The sequence below is a fragment of the Ceratotherium simum genome, chromosome 6 (genome assembly GCF_057802395.1).
Source record: "Ceratotherium simum simum isolate JZ-2026a chromosome 6, ASM5780239v1, whole genome shotgun sequence".
Classification (NCBI taxonomy): domain Eukaryota; kingdom Metazoa; phylum Chordata; class Mammalia; order Perissodactyla; family Rhinocerotidae; genus Ceratotherium; species Ceratotherium simum.
This window is the reverse complement of record NC_141905.1, coordinates 72326797-72345262: the sequence shown is the minus strand read 5'-3', so window position 1 is coordinate 72345262 and position 18466 is coordinate 72326797.

Below are 18466 nucleotides of genomic sequence, written 5' to 3'. Positions count from 1 at the left end.
TTGATTGGGAATTCAGATGCTCTTCTCTGACTCAAGTTCCATTAATAGTTCCCTGGTCACCTTAGGGAAGAGGTTGGAGGCCTGGGGTCTGTCTGATTTCACCAACTGGCTGTCTGATTCCAATTTCTCTGACTCTCAGTTTTCTCATCTTTGAAATGGGGAGGTGAGAGGTTGGATGGATTGATCTAGAAGGGCCCTTCTGCCTTGAGAAAACTTTGATTCTAGGGTACACACGCAGCACTGTCTCTTCCCATCCCAACCACTGGGAGATCATCTTGGAATTAGTGACTAATTTAGGAGGACAAGTCAAATCTTAACTGGACCTCCAAAGGAGCTTCCCCTTGTGTTCCAGTGGCATCAAGTGGGGGTGGGTGGGTGGGAGGAGTCTTTAGTTCCACAGCTGTTTTTGTTCAAATACAATAGTATTTGTCCTAATAGGATTTGATCTGTAACAGTGCACATTTAAGTTCCCTTTGTAAAACATCTTCCCTTCCCTCAGTCCAGGGGGCTCTTTCTTCCAGCCATTCCAGGAGCAACTTCCTCCTTATTGTGGAAGTGACAGTCAGGTGACAATGCTGGGCGATCTTCCAGTCCAACCCCTCGCTGTTCAGAGGAGGGGGTCAGTGGCAACTTTAAGCATCACCAGGGCTCACAGCTTGCCACGGCCTCTCCAGCTAGTGACATGGAAAACAGCAAGGTGAACACAGGAAGGAGTGTTGAGCGTTTTCCTGATCGCTCTTCCTTCTCCTAAGCCCGTTAGAGAAGTTCAATTGCAGGTCTACAGGGAGGATGCCTCCATTGTTAATGCCCTGCCAGCTCAGCGAACAGGACGGGGAGGCAAGTGGGGAGAGCACCCCCTCTTCTCCCACAATTGGAGCCCAAATCAAACCTCCTTCACGCCTTCTCCTTCAGGCTGCGTTTGCACACCGCCTCCCACCCCCAGCCCCCAACGCACAGTACTGAATAAATATGCCTGGCCCTGGTCCATGTGGGAATTCTGGAGAGTTACGATTGTTATTTCCAGGAATGCACAGACACCAGCAAAAATTCAATTCCCAGACGCATGGCTATTTTGAGAACCAAATCTTCTGCTCTGTAGCAATCAGATCGGGGGCTTTTCAAGTCTTGCTTTACAATAGAAACCTGTTCTGCCTTCAGCTGCCTTTTTCCTACAAGAATTCAATAAGAGAGAGAGAGGCCATTAGAGTCTCCTCTTCCCATCTCCACTTTGGCACGACATACATTTCTGGCCAACTTTCCTGACTCCACATCTTGGTATATTCTTCCTGACAATAGTTAGTGACAAGCATGTCAGAAACAACAAACTCCGTCATCTATATGGCTTATCAATAATTTAGTCTCTTCCCCCTCGTGAGAGCCTGTGTGTTTTGCAATAATGAAATATATGATTTTAAAAATAAATAATAGGCTGGTGTCAGCCCGATTGTAGCTGCAAGTTATGAATGTGATTGATTGATTGAACATTTGACTTCATCTGCTCGAGCAGGATCAAAGGGAGAGTCTTCCACCCGCCTAAGGCCACTAGCAATTTATTTAGAGACTGTGTTCGTATCCCAGCAGGTAGCAATATTGGACTGAGGTACACAGAAAATCAGCTCTTTGAGGTTTTTTCCAAGTCCAAGTGAAGCAACAAATGAGACTTTTTTTTTAGTTCATTAAATCATTAACCACTTAATCACTAAAAACAAGACATTATAAGCATTCCCCTTACTGTGATACCCAGGAAACAAAAGGAACGCTGCCTTGCAGTGATCTTGTTTTGGAAGGTGGGCCCTTTTTACACAACGTGCCAGTCTCTAATTTTTTATTTATATGGCACTGTATTTTTTTTTCTTCATCTTAACTAATCAGTGGGGCAACAGCCATGCTGACATCCGAAAGTGACAGGTGTCTGAATTGCAATGAGGTATCTATACAACCGCCAACACGGGGGAAGGAGAAGACAAAGGTATGGGGGAGATGTTTGTAAAACAAATATTGCAACCGCTAGGCTGATTGAATGGAAAAGGAAAAAAGAGAAAAGAGAACAGAGTATAGGAAATTGCTGGCAGTGTGCAATACAAGCCCCAAATTCAGCCAGGGCAGAGACCTTCCTGAGTTTGGGTGACCAATTGGCCTAGGAGAGACTGTCCCTTCCTTCTCAAGAAAGGTCTTGGGGTCAAGTGTGATTCTCGGTCCCTCACACAACAGCTTCCCTGAGCTTTTAAAAATCTTGCAAGCAGAGCTCTCCCCAAGAGCAGGGAAGCTGTTCGGCATTCCAATGAGCCGGGCTGGTGAGGAGCCTGAGTCTGGTCCTAACCAGGGTGCCGGGAATAAAGGAGACATGATGTGAAGGCCCGAGGACATCCACCCACAGAGGGACAGGCCCATCTTAACGAGAACAGGTTACGGTCTTAGTTGTTCTAGCAGGGGAATGGAAGAAAGGGAAGGTGTCTTCCCTTTCCGGCTCCCCTAGTCCTGCGCTGTCTGACCTCAGGCAAGGCAATTTAATAATCATCCAAACGCTTTTGACTTCATAGTGCCTTTCATCCACGGATCTCAAAGCACCTCACAAATACCAGTTCATTAACCTTCACAACCCACCCTGAGGGACAGGAGGTGGGCATGTTTCCCCTGTGGTGGAAACGCTCAGCTGGAGGCACAGGGAAAAGCCGTTCTTCAAGGTCACTTGAAAGTTGACCAGGAAACTCAGGAGTGAGATCCAGAGCAGCTGGCATCAAGACAGGGCACTGCTGATTGCTGGGGCCTCAGTTGTGCCGTTGGCCTAGATCTGGACCTTTGATCCTCCTAACGTAGAGCAAAGCAGCTTCAAGTTCAGAAAGGGAGGGAAAAACAACATTGTTTACAGCCCTAACCACTTTCACAGATGACAACTCATTGACTCCCTACAAGAATCCTGTGAAGTTCAACACACCCCACTTTACAGGGGAGGAAATTGAGTCTAAGAGATGCTAAAGGATTTATTCAAGGTTACCTATCTCTTAAGTAGTGGAGTTGACAATCAATATGTTTGTAATAATAATAAAACAAATAATAATAATGCATGATTATTCATAGCCACTCCCCCAAGGCTGCCTCTAAGAATTCTGTTTTCACTCATGGACCTTTCTGGCTCTATGATAAACTCATCAATTGAGCCTATGAGCTGTAACAGGAAATGTTGAGGCCAGAAATGGCAGAAAGCCTGGCTCAACTTACAGAGGAGAAAGTAAAGAATTACTTACTGGGACAAAAGAGTAACTCTGAAAAGGGAGGGGGAGCTGGGAAGGGGAGACAGAGAGCTTGGATGGGTTTAGAGAGAGGTTTTAGGGGGATGAATTTGGTGTGGGGGAGGAGGGAGACTTGAGAAGCAGCTGCTGTGCGTGTGTGAACTATATCACGGAGAGATGGAGAAAAAAGAATTTTAAGAAGTTTTGCCTTGCATTGTGATGTGGTTTCTTAAGGGACTGCAATAGAAATTTGAAGTGCTTCTGAGTTGCTTTTGGGTGCCAGACTGATGCTTCCTTAAGTGCAATGCTAGGCAAAGGCAGGCCAAAACTCAGTGTGGTGTTCTGCGGGCTGCACCTCTGTCAGTTGCATCTCTCTGCTCTTTTCTTGCCACATTTCCTGTCATTTCTCCCTTCTCAGCTAAGCTGGACATGCTTGCTTCTTTTCTGTGCTCCCATGGTATGTAGAATGGGTGTTGATCACATGCTTTTCACATGCTCTTATAACTGTTTTGTGATTGAATGCTCCTTCCTGTGAGTAAGCTTGGCGGGGCTTGGCAGGGCAAGAAGCATAATTGACTCTGCCATCCAGGTGAACTAATATACATGCAGCCAATATTTGCAGGATGTATTAGTCAGGGTAGGTTAACTGCCGTAATAAAGGTTCCAAAATGTCAATGGCTTAACATAACGAAAGATGATTTCTCACTCGTGTGATGTCATGTTGATGGCCCCAATCAGCAATTCTCCTGGGCAGGTCACCCCCAGGCCATGACTCAGGGCCTGGGCTTCTGTAGTCTTGTTATTACCCCATCCTCTGGGGCCTTGGTGTTCTGCACATCCAGTTGCAAGAATGGCAGAAAGATGGAGTGTGGAGAAGGGCACAAGAGCCACAAGCCACGCCTAGAAGTGATGTTCATGTCACTCGGCCAATCATGTGGTCCCACCTACCTGCCAGGGAGGCCGGGGTGTGTTGTCTAGCTGTGTGTCCAGAAGGAAAAGGAACTCTGGGTTAGTAAGCAGAAAGCAGGGTCCTCTATCAGAGCACCAGGGACTCCCTGAGCAGGCAGACTTGGAACTCTGCTCCAGCTGCTCCCACAGGCAACCAGGTTGTGGGTGCTGTGTGATTCTCTCTCCCCCGACAAGGGATTTGTAAGGAAGCTAGAATTCTCCAGAGGGGAGCAGAGCTTGTTTGGGGAGTTTGGAAAAGGCTGTATGGATTTAGGACAATTGGGAGGTATCTGACATTTTCTGGTTGGAGGTAAGACATGTCCCATTTAATAACTGCCTTTAAACTGACAGTGACCAAGGCATCCTTCTCTTTATTCCATGAAAAACAAAAACTCCACCACATGTAACGTGCAAAACTGGATAGAAAGGTGTTCCTCATCCAGACAGTAAAGGTGAGTGCTGAAACTCCTCAAGTTACTATCTTCGGTGTCCATCCAACTTAGGTTGACAATACTGTCTTGGAATACCCAGTCAATCTTGGGCAAAAGAGAGTGACTTGTCCCTCATCTTCAGAAAACAGCCTCAGTTCTCTTTCCGTGTGCAGCCATGGCCTCAGCAGTTAAAGCTGGTTGGAAACCTCATTCCTGTGTTTCCCTGGAGAAACCATGCTTTCTGGGTCACTATGACAATCCCTAAACATGCAGCTTTATTTTGGAACACAACTGTGCATTCTCGTCACGGATTGCAGGGGTTTAATAATGACAAAAACCTGCTTATAGCACAGTCTGTTTCTTTTCATTTCCCCTGAAAATACCAAACTCTGGTTGTTACAAAGAACCAAGGCTGAAATATTCCAAGGCAACGTCTCACTCGTCCTGCCTTTCAGGTTCTTTTCTCTGCCGCCTTCAGTCTCCCCTCCCTTTCCATTTGTAGAGACAAAAGAGAAAATTCTATAACCACTGGCCTCTGTCCAGGAACACAGAAGAAAATGAAGCAAGGCAAACAACAGAGAAAAGTGAACGACAAAAGTGCAAACTCTAATGAAACTGCTTAACGATCCTACAGTGCAGGCCCGGCAGGTGTGTTGACTTCTTTTCCTCTTTTTCCTAAACGTCCAGTTTGTGGTCCAAATTCTTAGAGTAAAATCAAGTGTTGGTAAAACAGCTCTGAAAACCCCTGCATGGAAATGACTTGCCCATCCATATGTATCCTGAGTCTTTAAAGAAGTCATCGGGTTTGACCCTGTAATTCTGTTGCTGAGACTCTATCCAAAGTTAATGACTCAATTTGGAGTCTCCTAGAAGCAGAGCCTGAGACAAGGATTTGGTGCAAGCAAGTGGTTTCTTTGGGAGGTGATCCCAGAAAGCATGGTGAGGGGGTGGGGAATGTGGGAAACAGGGAAGGGAGGAGCCAATATCATGAATATGCTAACAAGCTGGACACTGTGGGTAGCTCGGGCTCAATCTTGTGAGGACCATCTGACAGACTGTGTAGAACACACCTTTCAATTGTCACCCTGAGGAACAAGGAAGCTGGAATTCCCATTCCCACTGGTTGAAAGTTGCTTGGGGACGCTAACTCTGGCACAACCAGCCTATTCCACAGGCACGTAGGTCAAGCATGAGCCCATGGCAAGAGAACAAGTGCCTGGGCAGGTGACATGGGAAGCCAGCAGACCATCCAAGGACAGTCTTCAGGACTCCTGGAAAGGCCTAGGGATGGGATGCTGACAATATCTGTTACAGATAATAATCCTAACACAGAAAAAAAATAAGCATAACATAATTGCAGCATTACCTATAACAGTGAAAAATTGGAGGCAACTTTAATGTCCACATTAGAGGGAAGGTTACATGAGTTCAGGTACATCCACTCAATGAAATATTGCCCATTGTTATTTTGTTCAAGAACATTACTGTGATCTGGGCTCTGCACTAGGTCCCGGGGTCATTGTGATGAGAAAGACAGACCTCGTCCTTGCCCACCAAGAGTGTATGGTCTCACTTGTTTCAGCAGTAATCGAAAAAACGTGAGAGCATGCCTGGGTTTACTATAATATCCTGGAATCAGGAGTGTATATACAGTGTGACCGTAATTCTGTTTTTTCAAACACATAGAAAAAAGACTGGAGGGAAATACACCAAATTGTTAATAGTGATTCTCTTTGGGTGGTGGGAGTTTCTTTGCTTCTTGCATTTCTATTTTCACCAAACTTTCTCTAATAAGAATATATTCTTCTCATAAGGGAGCAAATAATAAACTTTATTTGAAACTAAGAGAAAAAGAAGTCACCTGCCAAGCAGAAGGGAACTCAAAGCTGGCCCGTCTCACCTTCTCCCTATACCCAACTTTTATGTGTGTCTAACATGTCTGATTCCCTGCTGAATCTGGAACCAGCATCTAATGCAAAGTAATTTGGGACATTTCTCAGGCATGACTGGGGCCTGGAGGTAGCAAGCATCTCCTGATTAAATGTGAAGTTCTTCGGGCACCACAAAGAGAACAAGAAATATCTATCCCTTTTACTCTTCTTAAACTAATTCATGGAAATGTGAAGCCCATAGTCATGATGTCCAGGCTGGTTCCTCTGTATGCTGATCAGCCTTAATACTGTCTTCAACAATTAGCCAGTGACTTCAGTGTTGGCAAACTTCCTGCTTCTGTTAGAAACTTGCCATCCCACTAGAGGGATGCCATCCCCACTAGGGGATCTCCACATTGGGGAATCTTCTTGCCAATCATTTCTCTAGTAGATTCTTGAGATTTGGGGATGAAAGATGTTGTCTAAATACGAAGTGTTCTCGTCAAACGCTTTGAAAATGTACAATGAGCTAGACTTTAAAAAGCAGAAATAGGACTATATGCAATGTAATTTCATTTATTGAACTAGTTACAATTGGCAAAGTTCACCCTGAAATATTTTCAGTGCAGTGTAAAAGAGTTAAATATCTTGGAACCTCACTCCTTAGATTCCCCCAAACCCCTTGATTCTAAATTATTTCTGATAGATGGAAACATTTTAGTCCTTAAGCCTTTCATCAATTCAGTATTTGGCTATAGCTCCCGGTTGCAGTGTTGCACAACTCCAGGGGGCTCCACTCACACAGGGCTGTCCCCTGGAGTTGTGCAGCATAGAGTCTGTGTGGATCCAAAAATGATTTCCAAAACAATTCTTGATGTTCCTGAATTTCTGATAGGCCTTTGGACACTTAATTCTGATGAACAAGCTCAAAGTGAGGATCACATACAGCTGAGGATCAACTCTTCCCAAAGTGTGTTATTCATTAATAGTTCCTTGGGATAGCAACAGGTATTTTGCAAAAGAAAAGGTTCATGATTTAAATTAAAAATGAGTGTAGGAAAGGGTGGTTAAGTAAACTTAAGGCTTTTTACTGCAGAAGGACCTGGTCTTAAATATGCTGGTGTCGGGGCCGGCCCCGTGGCTTAGCGGTTAAGTGCGCGCGCTCCGCTACTGGCGGCCGGGGTTCGGATCCCGGGCGCGCACCGACGCACCGCTTCTCCGGCCATGCTGAGGCCACGTCCCACATACAGCAACTAGAAGGATGCGCAGCTGTGACACACAACTATCTACTAGGGCTTTGGGGAAAAAAAGGGGGAGGACTGGCAATAGATGTTAGCTCAGAGCCGGTCTTCCTCAGCAAAAAGAGGAGGATTAGCATGGATGTTAGCTCAGGGCTGATCTTCCTCACAAAAAAAAAAAATATGCTGGTGTCATCTATCTTTATGAATTTCCAAGAGAGCACAGAATATACAATATTCACACAGAAGTGCTCCCCCAACCCCCACTGCCGTTTCTGATTCTTGTTGGGATACCTCATACAGCCACAGTTGGCAGTAAGTGCACTTTATTAGCGCTGAAGCATATTGGCCATCAAATTTAGGCCAGTGGTTCTCAAACTTCAGTGTGCATCAGAGTTACCTGGAGGACTTGTAAAACACCATTCCTGAGCCTATCCCAAGAGATTCTGATTCAGTAGGTCAAGGTGGGGCCCGAGAATTTGCGTTTCTGAGTTCCCAGGTGGTGCTGATGCTGCTAGTACAGGGATCACATTCTGAGAACTACTGGTTTAGAGGGAGGTAGTGATTCCCGAGAAAGACAGACAACCTGGAGGGAAAGGAGTGGTTTTCTAGTTGCACAGCCGGTCCTCTTGGATATGAATGTCCCATTTCCCCATGAAATGCATGATGGTGAAAGGATACCTGATTTTTAAAGGCCAGAGTAGAGGGCCTAAAGGAGAGGATGAGATCTGATCTGGGAGCACAATTAACCTCAGTGACAGAAGCTATGGTACAAGGTAGAGCTCCAAGTAGGACAGGGGTAAGGAGCGCTAGCTTTGATGTCAGACAACCTGGCTTCAAAGTCCAAGCAAATAATCTCTCTTGAGCCTCAGTTTCCTCATCTGTCATATGGGCATGATGGTTTTTACCTGCTATGGTTGTGGGAAGAGGAAATCAGATAATAGGTGTAAAGCACTTAGCACCAGGTTCCATGGCAAGCACTCAATAAATGGGAGGGAAGAAAACTTCCTCACTGGGCATAAGGCAAGAATTGAGTAGGAAGTGGGCATCAAGGCCAGACAACAAACCTGATGTACTCAGCACGTGGTCCAAGTTCTCTGAAAATATTTTGGTCTGGGATTGGTCTCTTAGTGTAAAACTGGGGTTTAGTCTGACAGGTCCCTCAATGGGGAACTGTGGAGTCCAGGAGCAGGACAGCCATCTCAGAAACTGCCAGATCTCATGCTTTTCCCAAAGCCCTCCAAAGCCCACCATGACACACAGTTGGTTCTCATTAAATATCTGTTGAAGAATCAATGTACAGTAGTCCCCCTTATCTGCAGGGGATACATTCCAAGATCCCCAGTGGATGCCTGAAACCGTGGGTGGTACTAAACACTATATATACTATGTTTTTTCCTCTACATACGTATTTGAGGTGCAACAGCAAAAATTGCATGAATTTCTTTTTCCTTCTTCTCTATTTCATGGATAGAAGATTTGTTCTTACCGTTGATCTTAGCAACCTCAGCATACGATGTTTTCTTCTTTCCTTATTAAGTCAAGAACTTTCACCTTTTCACTTAAGGAAGCACTTTAAGGCTACTCTTTAGGATATCTGAATTGCCAGCATCACTACTTTTGCACTTTGAGGTCATTATTAAGTAAAATAAGGTTTACTTGAGCACAAGCACTGCAATACCATGACAGTTGATCTGATAACTGAGATGGCTACTAAGTGACTACTGGGCGGGCAGTGTAAACAGTGTGGATACACTGGACAAAGAGATGATTCACGCCCAGGGCAGGAGGGAGCAGCATGGCGAGAGATTTCATCATGCTACTCAAAACTCTGGGCAATTTAAAACTTATGAATTGTTTATTTCTGGAATTTTCCATTTAATATTTTTGGACCATGGTTGACCGTGGTAACTGAAACCATGGAAAGTGAAATCATGTATAAGGGAGGACTGCTGTTTTTGAGGGATGCGATCAACTTGACCCCAGGAGCCACTGAACAATAAAACACTGTGATTTTGCTTTTGTCAGTCAAGATTTTCTTCTCAGAACAAACAAAAAACAAAACAAAAATTAAAATCAGACAAGGCTTTGGTTCTGAAAGACACCAAACAAATACACTTGAGTTATTATCTCAAGGAAAATCAATGACTTTCCCATCCACCAGTGTATGAGCCTTAGGCGTCGACTTGGAAGCACTGAAATCCGCCCGGCCCCACACTCTCCGGAGTCCACAGGCTGAGCACACACGTTCCAGCATTGCTAGCTGGCCCCAGCCAGTGTGAAATCATTTCCTTCTTGGAGCGCAGAGCCATCGCTACAGGTATTAACGCGCCTTCGAAGCCCTCTGCCTTCTGGCTAACAGAGCCAGTGGACAAAGAAAAGGGGAAGCAAATCAGGCAGCTGTGGGGCTTGGGTTTTGGAGAGTAGGGTTTTGGAACATCGCAGGGGAGTTAAGCACAGCTGGGAGGCTGGCCAAGAGCTAAGCAGATACTTGGCTGAGCAGCAGAATCACCTGGGGACCTTTTATTTAAATTATTATTATTATTTAAATTATTATTTAATGATAGAGTCCCAGGTCCTACCCTAGAGTAGATTTAGAATCTCCATTTTAATATCCTCTTTTGGAGAGTCCATGATGAAAAAAAAATTCCATGATGAAAAACCTTGCAGGAATCAATTTCTGTTTTGGTCCAGGAGACGCCATCATTCTGAGCTACCTCGAGCCTTTTGCAGCTCACCCAGGGGTCTCGGGCTCTAGAAAATTCCTCTAGAATTTCTCCCCTTGTGCTCCCCTTGGAGGACCAAGCTGACAACATTGAAGATGAGGGATGTTCTTTTAAGAACATACAGTGTGGAAAAGAAGAGCTGGAAAACTCTCAAACACTCTTATGGTTGCAGCCACGGGTCTTGAAGAACATCTTAGAAAGCGTTCATCTTCAAAAATAATTACAAAGAGTGACTAATGTGGAAGAGAAATGTGCCATTATGTCTGTTTAGAAGAATGTCAAGATCCCTCCCTTCGGCACTTTGGCTTCCAGGAAGAAAAAGTGGATGAACAAGACCCTTCTGGTATTTTGTTAACAAGTGAGGGGCCAGATCTTATAGCCTGAGAAGCTGTGAAGGACTCTCCCACGTGCTCCTCTCTGGCTGTCCTTGCTCTGCATGAGAGTAACTCTCATTATGGAGGACCTGTGGTAGGCATTTTATGCACACTGTCTCATTTAATTCTCACAATAGTCCTACAAAATAGGTCAGGGGTCAGCAAACTACGGTCAGCTACCTGTTTTTGTAAAAAGTTTTATTGGAACGTAGCCACCACTATTCACTTACATGTCATCTACACTGCTTTTACTCTACAATGGCCAAGTTGAGTAGTTTCAACAAAAACCCTATGCCCTACAAAGTCTAAAATATTTGCTATGCGGCCCTTTACTGAGAAAGTGTGTTGACCCCTGAAACGGGTCATTGGTCCCACCTTACAGATGGGGGAACAGAGGCACAGAAAGGCTGTGTCACCTAAGATCATTTAGGTTATAAATGACAGTGTCAGAAATGTCTTTGGCCCCAGAAATAACTATTCCTGTGCTTCTCCCCACCCTACACCATAGTGCCTCCCACTCTGTCAGGTTGGTCTCCTCCTGCTAAATGTGTCAGCCAAAAAGGACATGTTTATTTGCTCTGAACAAAACATCTTGGGCTGACCACCACACAGAGACCTGCAGGAGATTCTGGAGTCGCAGAGAGGTGGTCATCCAGCCCACCCTCTCCTCTCCCAGCCCCCAACAAATGAGCTCCAGCCTTCCCAGAGTATATAAGAGAAACAGTCACCCAACATGGACAGAGATAGCTTTTTAAAATCCAGGAGATCAGCTCAGGGATAGTCTGACCAGGGAAGAAGTAGAGAAGAACCAGGTGGCCCCAAGCTAAAGGCAACAGCTGCCCTTGGCCAAGTAACACTCCCTGGGGAGCTTATCCCTGGTCTTGTCTCTGGGGACAGGCCCACATTTGCCTTGTCTGTCTCTGCCCTTACCAATGTCTTTCCACCCAGCCTCGGCTTGATGTGCCTATTGATATTGCTCACGGCCATGCCGCCTTCCTGTCAAGAGTTCCCATCTGGTCCAGGTTTTGGCATGTCTGGCCTTGGCTCACACTTGAACCCTGTGGGTAACAGGCTATGCCTCAGCAGTGGTCTGCAGCTCCTAAGAGATGTCAAAGCTAAGGCTCCACATCTTGGGAAGAAAACCCAAAGTTTCCAAACATGTTCTGAAACCAAACAATCCCAAGAATAGAATGTTAAGTGAAACTGGTGGAAAAGATTGCTGAGTTAAGAGCCACAAAAATTTCCAAAAATACAGAAGTAGTGATATAAATTACAGTAAATATGTATAATGGAATACTATGCAGCCATTTAAGATGATATTAACAAAGATTCTTAAATAACATGATGGAGCAGAAACAAGACCAGCTGCACGGGTGTGGGACCTGTGCAGTTAAACAGGGCCCCGTGCTTAGAAGGGCCCCACACCTGGCTTAATTATCCATGGCCACCATCTTGAACTTCTTAATTTTTACACAAGGGGGACCCACATTTTCGTTTTGTGCTAAGTCCAGAAATTATGTAGCTGGTCCTGAGCAGAGATGTCTCCCAGAATTCATTCTCTCCTGTCTTTTACTGAAAGAACTTCCACATCCCGACCCACATACACACCCTGAGAAGGTTTCCATGTGAGAATTCTTTTCCAGCATTTCTTGGGAAATTTTTATGTTTTTCTAAATCCTGAAAGAAAAATCAGTAAAATGGGAAAAATCAGGAAAATGGGAAAAAGTATAACAATGCTTCTGCAAGAATCAAAGCTTAACAGTCAACATAGAGACATTACTGGTTTGAATCCATCATCATCAAGTCAAAAGCAAGAGCAGGAAACAGACAGGTTAAGGTTGACATTTCTGAGAACCAGGACAGGAGCACATGGGAGAGATGGTCATGATTGAATCAGTCAGTCCTGCTTGTAGCACTAGTCCCGTGATAACTGTGTGTTCATGACCCCAACAACTGCCAATGGCAAGTCATTCTTGCAAATAAAATAAATAGTAAAGTTTATATGTATGTATACTTTATACATATCCTGTTAGTGACGTTCTCAGAAAAACAAATTTGGGGAGCAAAGTAAGTCCTTAAATTGGCAATTTTACATGTGATTCTGTACAGTGCTTTACCTTTGCTAGATCTGCATGTTAAATTATTTGAATATTATCCTATAATGTTCACTGGTATTTTCCAATGTTTGATTATTTACTAAGGCTATGGTTGTTTGTAAATTCACTAAACTTAATTTTTCTTATTTATTAAATTAATTTTGTTAGATAGCCATAGTAATGAGTAAAGAGTATGAAGAATGTTGGGAGTCTTTTAAGAATAACGTGAATTCAGGTATTTCCAAGAATTCCCAGGAATTCCAACTGCTCATGTGTAAACCCTGAAGATGAATACCCATTGGGTATTTGGAAACACTGATTCCTGACATGATGTTCAGCTAGACACTACAATTTCCAGCCTCCCTTGCAGCTAGATATAGCCATATTCTAAGGTTTGGCCAATGGGATGTGACCTCAAGTGAAGCGTGCACCTTCTGTATTCTGTTTTTATGAGGAAGATGCTTGTCCTCCATTTTACCTTTCCTTCTTCTCCCTGGCTTGGAAATGATTAAAACTGGAGGAACCACCTGGGACCAAGATATGGAGACCATGTGTTAAAGAAGAAAGAGTTGCTTCTCCAGCTTGTCCCCTGGGTGATCTTGTGGAGCAGAACTATCTACCTTCCCTAGACTATCTTTAGAATGTTATGAGAGATCATATAAATTCTATTTTATTTAAGCCTCTGTATTTTAGGGCCTCTTTATTACAGCATCTTAGCCTATACGAACACATATGGGAACACGCTTATGCTATAATGCTACTTGACAAAGCATCACACAAATGCATATACAGTATAATCTCAGTCACCAAAAATACACAAACAAAATGCCCAGGAGAAAATAAGACAAAAGCCTAGCAACAAAGGGGATGGGAGAAGCCATGTCAGACATTGTTCTGGAAAGAAATTAGGCTGTGCTATCTCTATTGTCATTCAACTAATACTTATTAAGCATTACCTATGTTCCAGACAAAGAGCTAGAATAGAGGGCAAGAAATACATATTCTTTTTTTGTATGGAGTTTACAGTGAAATTAGAAAGAAAGATGTTTGTAAATAATTACCAGTATGAATGATATGAAGAATTTATTCTCTCTTTCCAATGAGTCTTTCTCCGGATATTGGAATATTGATGTGACTTGGGGTTGTGGATAATCTCAACCTCCTTCAAGCACTGGTAATTTCCACCATGCCTAGTAGAAGCTGATGGTTTCACCAGGGGGTTGACCACCCCTTCAGCAAGTCCTTCACGGCTAACTATGGGCAGGAGAACTCCCAGAGCTTCCATTTCACATTCCTGCTCCTCCTCTTCAGAAACCTCAGTACAGCTTCCCTAGCCCTGGGGTAAAGAAAACTGGAAAATATCCTAGCCCATTATGCTCTCTGTGTCAAGGGAGCGCTCTATATCTGAGAACATGTGGCTGACTGTTGGGTTGCCATCCTGGGAAAACCGAGAGCCTCTATTTGGTTTTAGTTTGGGGGAAAAGAAAAGAAAGCTGAACAAACACATGAGTGGAAATTTGGCACTTGTCTTACACAGTAGCTTTAATTTTTGTAGCCTTAAAAAAGTGAGAAACTTGTGTTCTGTTGAGCAGAAGTCATTAAATATCCTGTGAGAGCCTGTCTGAGTCAGCGAGAGGCAGTAAGTTGGCTGGTGAGTAATACTCAGTGTTTACTGAAGACTTTATCTGCCTATCTGTCCACCTACCTGCCTGGCTAACACGTCCAGCTCTGCCAGCCACTGCAGGGCATTTCTGTCCACATACCTGTCAGATTCCATTTTTCACCAGAAGCTTCATTAGGACATAGAGGCTGAACATTTTTAGAGGCACTTTAAACAGCTGAAAATAATGAAGGAGAAGTCAGTGCAATTAACCAAGCCCTTGGCAGTAGGATTTGAATAGTGAAAGAAGTAATTGTGTGCCCCAGGCACCCACACATTATATTTGCCACATCATCAGGCCACAAAGAATGTCTCAAAGCTCTGCATCTCACAGGACAGGAGTGAGACAGGAGTTACGTTGGTGAATTCCTTTTCTTCTCCTTCTCCATAAAGAAGGCTGAGTCTTTTAAGGCAGAGTCTGCAGTTGTTTACCCACTGTTCGTTCTTCCTTTCCTCCTTACTAACAGAAACAAGACTTTCCTCAGATAGATGATATGTCCACATAAAAGAACACATTTTCTAGTCTCCTTTGCAATTATAAGTGGCCAACGAAAGGTCAGTGAAAGTCAACTGAGGCTTCTGCAAAGGCTGTCCTCCTCTCCTTTCTCATTCTTCTACCTGGAACATGGTGTGATAAATAGAGTTCCAACAGCCATCTTGTTATCACGAGGCAATCTTGGTGGTAGAATTCATGAGCTTAAGATGAAAGAAGAAAGATTGAAGGAGGCTGGGTCTCTGATGGCCGTGAAGCTGCCATACTTCCACGGGATTCTCAATGTCTAGACTTCATGTTATATGACAGAAAAATAAACCATTAATCTTTTATTACAACTGTTAATTCAGATGTCTGTTAGTAGCAGCAGCAGGTCAAATTTTAACAGATATAACATACATTAAGTTTCTATCTTTTCCACAAATCTTTCCAAGAGCCTGTAGAAAAATCCAATCGTTGATTGAGGCAATCACTCACCAACAGACATTTACTTAGTGTCCACTGTAGACCCAACTCAGCGGTCCACATGGGAGGATAGAAAGGTAAGTATGCGTGGCCCCTGACTCTGGGAGCACAATTCCCTACTTCCCCGTTAGAAAGCACGCTCTGTCCCACTGCACGTTGAGTCTCTGTTAGATCTGCCTTGCAACAGAGGAATTGTGTAAGCTGCTAGAAGGCAGAGAACCTGCCTTGTTCATCTTGGTATCTCCCACAGTCTCAGCACAATGCCTCTCCCTTAGGTGCTCAATGTCTGTGGCAGGGTTATATAAAAATTGAGCCTTTGGCCCAGCTCAGCTTGTTCAAGCAACTGCCCATATCTGACAATCACCAAATAAGGAGCTGCCCAGCTCTGACTCAGTATTCGTTGATGATGCCGTCTCTTCTCCAGCCATATGCTTTGGGTCTCAGATCCCCACTCCATTCTCACCACCCTCTTCGGATATGATGTAGAGGAAGATGGGGCTTCCTCTCAGTCCTGACTCTGCCTCTCCATCTTGGCCTTGCTTCAGGCATGCCTTGTCGGGTCAGCCAGGCCTCAGCACCCTCAGGCAATGAGCACACTTCACACATCCCACCCTGGCCACATGTATTCAGGGTAAAGAAACCATCAAATCTGCCAGGAGTGGCCCATTCTTTCAATTGCCCTAGAGTGGGATAATCCCTGAAGATCAAGGGCTTCATCAGAGAGGACCCAGTGGACTTCTCCTGGTACATCCCTGGGGATCATTTTTAGCAATGGAATTGTGGGCCAAATACACCACTTGTCTCTTTCTAGCCTTCTCAGGCTCTCCAGTGTGCCAGTTCCCAAGCCAGTCATGACCAAGGCAGGCTGTCTGCCAGATGCTTACTCTGGCCAGCTGGTGAGGGGAGCACCAGTCTTCTGTCCAGATTATACTGGAGTGTAGTGTGGTTTGAATACCAGTTCCATCCCTTTTAACCTCTAGGACTTTGGACAAATTACTTAACCACACTAAATGTCGGTTTCTTAGCATGTAAAATGGGGCTAACATACCCACCTAACAGAGCTGTTATAAGGATTAAAAGAGTCAATGCCTAATAGGCCTTAGCCCTGTTCCTAGAATACAGTGAGCTCTCAATAAGTGGTAACTATCATCATCACTGTTATTAAAACCTGGCATCACCTGTTGTCATATCTGTCTCATAACCTGGTGAACATTAATGGCTCTGAGGTTGATAAAGAATCCCAGTTAGATTTTTTGGGGAGGAAGGGTAACTTAAAAAAGTGAACTTTTTGCTTATTTTTCTCAACTCCCTACTTTATTTCCCATCCTTCTCTCTAGTGATATTATTTGTCCCTTAGGTCATAAGGAAACAACGAAATTCCAGTCCAAGCTCTCGTTCTACCATCCCTCCTCTGAGGCATCTTTGTCACTCACCATCCAATTGGGTCAACTTGCTGATTTTTTTCCTTTGTGAAGTTTACAGTAGAGGGTCAAGTTACCTGCCTGTCTTCTTCCCAGGACGCTCCCATCCGTGGCCATGTCTGAGGTGTGGTGAGACAGGCAGAAACATAAAGACGCATGTGGGAATAAACGTGTAAATGTATTTAGACTTTATTTGGGGAAACTGGGCTTTTGCCGCCATCCAAGTTCAACAGAGATGGCTGTGCAGACCAAACAGTGGTTAGTCGTTGACACCAAAAACCATTTGCAGCCCAAATTAGACACAACAAATCTGGGAAAGAATTTTTAAAAATCCAAACCTTGCAACCCACCCCTCACCCCGGACTACTTTAGGCATCAGACGTGAGGGGAAATATGCATGCCAAGAGGAGGCAGGAGGCCAGAGTGGATTCCTTGGGCTGGAGCAGGTGAAAAACACATTTGCTAACGCAGAGCACATTTTGGGAATGGGATGGAAAAGTTGGGAGTGCTTATGAGGAAAGGCCCTTGGTCCTGCTTCCCCTCCATGCCTCCCATGAAAAGCTGTCAAAGCTGAGGGCTGGGTCATCCCTACGCCAATGCTACTGATAACAAAGTGGAAAAATTCAGAGATTCACAGTCTAAGAGTCCGGATGAGACTAAGCATGCAAAAGCCTGCAAAAGCCAGGCAGGAACATATGTAAGTGGAGTGGGTGGCCCAAGACCAAAGGGCTTGGGAAACTTCAGTGGACCAGAGATGGCAGGCCCTGCAGGAGAAGAGAGCCTCCCCGCCAGGGGGCACTGTCTCAGCAACCCTGGCTGGTGGTTACTATGAAGAAATGGAGGCCTTGTGTAGCCAGATCATCAGATGTTTTAAGAGATGCTTTAAAAGCTCCTGATTTTCAAATTTTGGCAACCGATTCAACACATTTTACAAGGCTGTGTACAGGCTGAAGCAAACAAATCTGTCAGCTGGAACCAGCTTGCAGGGAGGCCCGCTTCTGAATTCTGGGTGGGGGCTGACTTTTATCTTACCTCTGAAGCTCGGGGTGTCAGGGGGTGGATTGAGAGCCCACATGCATTCACATTCTCTCTTCTGTGCAGATCTTCCTCCTGCTAAATTAATCTAGCCTAAGAACTCCTTTGCAGCACTGAGAAAAGTAAAACTCAAAAATCAAAGTACAAACCTACACAAAAAGCTTCCAGGTAGAAGCCTCAAAGATGGAGCTTTACTTTTATTGTCTGTGTATTTTGTCACGTCCCAGAATGGTTGGCCATGTTAAAATCACAGGTGGAATAACAGTCACGGAGCCTCTATAGCTCCCAGGACAGGACAGGCTTGGGAAGGAAAGGAGAAGTGCAGGGTGGTAAGAGACACACCCAAGACCACCCGGGAGGCTGGCTGGGCCTAGTAAGGGGCCAAATTTATGTCCCTCCTCCTCCAACTCTTAGTTTAAGGCCTGTAGTCCCAAGCCACCCCTGGAATTTGGAATGTCCAGACAACTGCTCCGTTGGA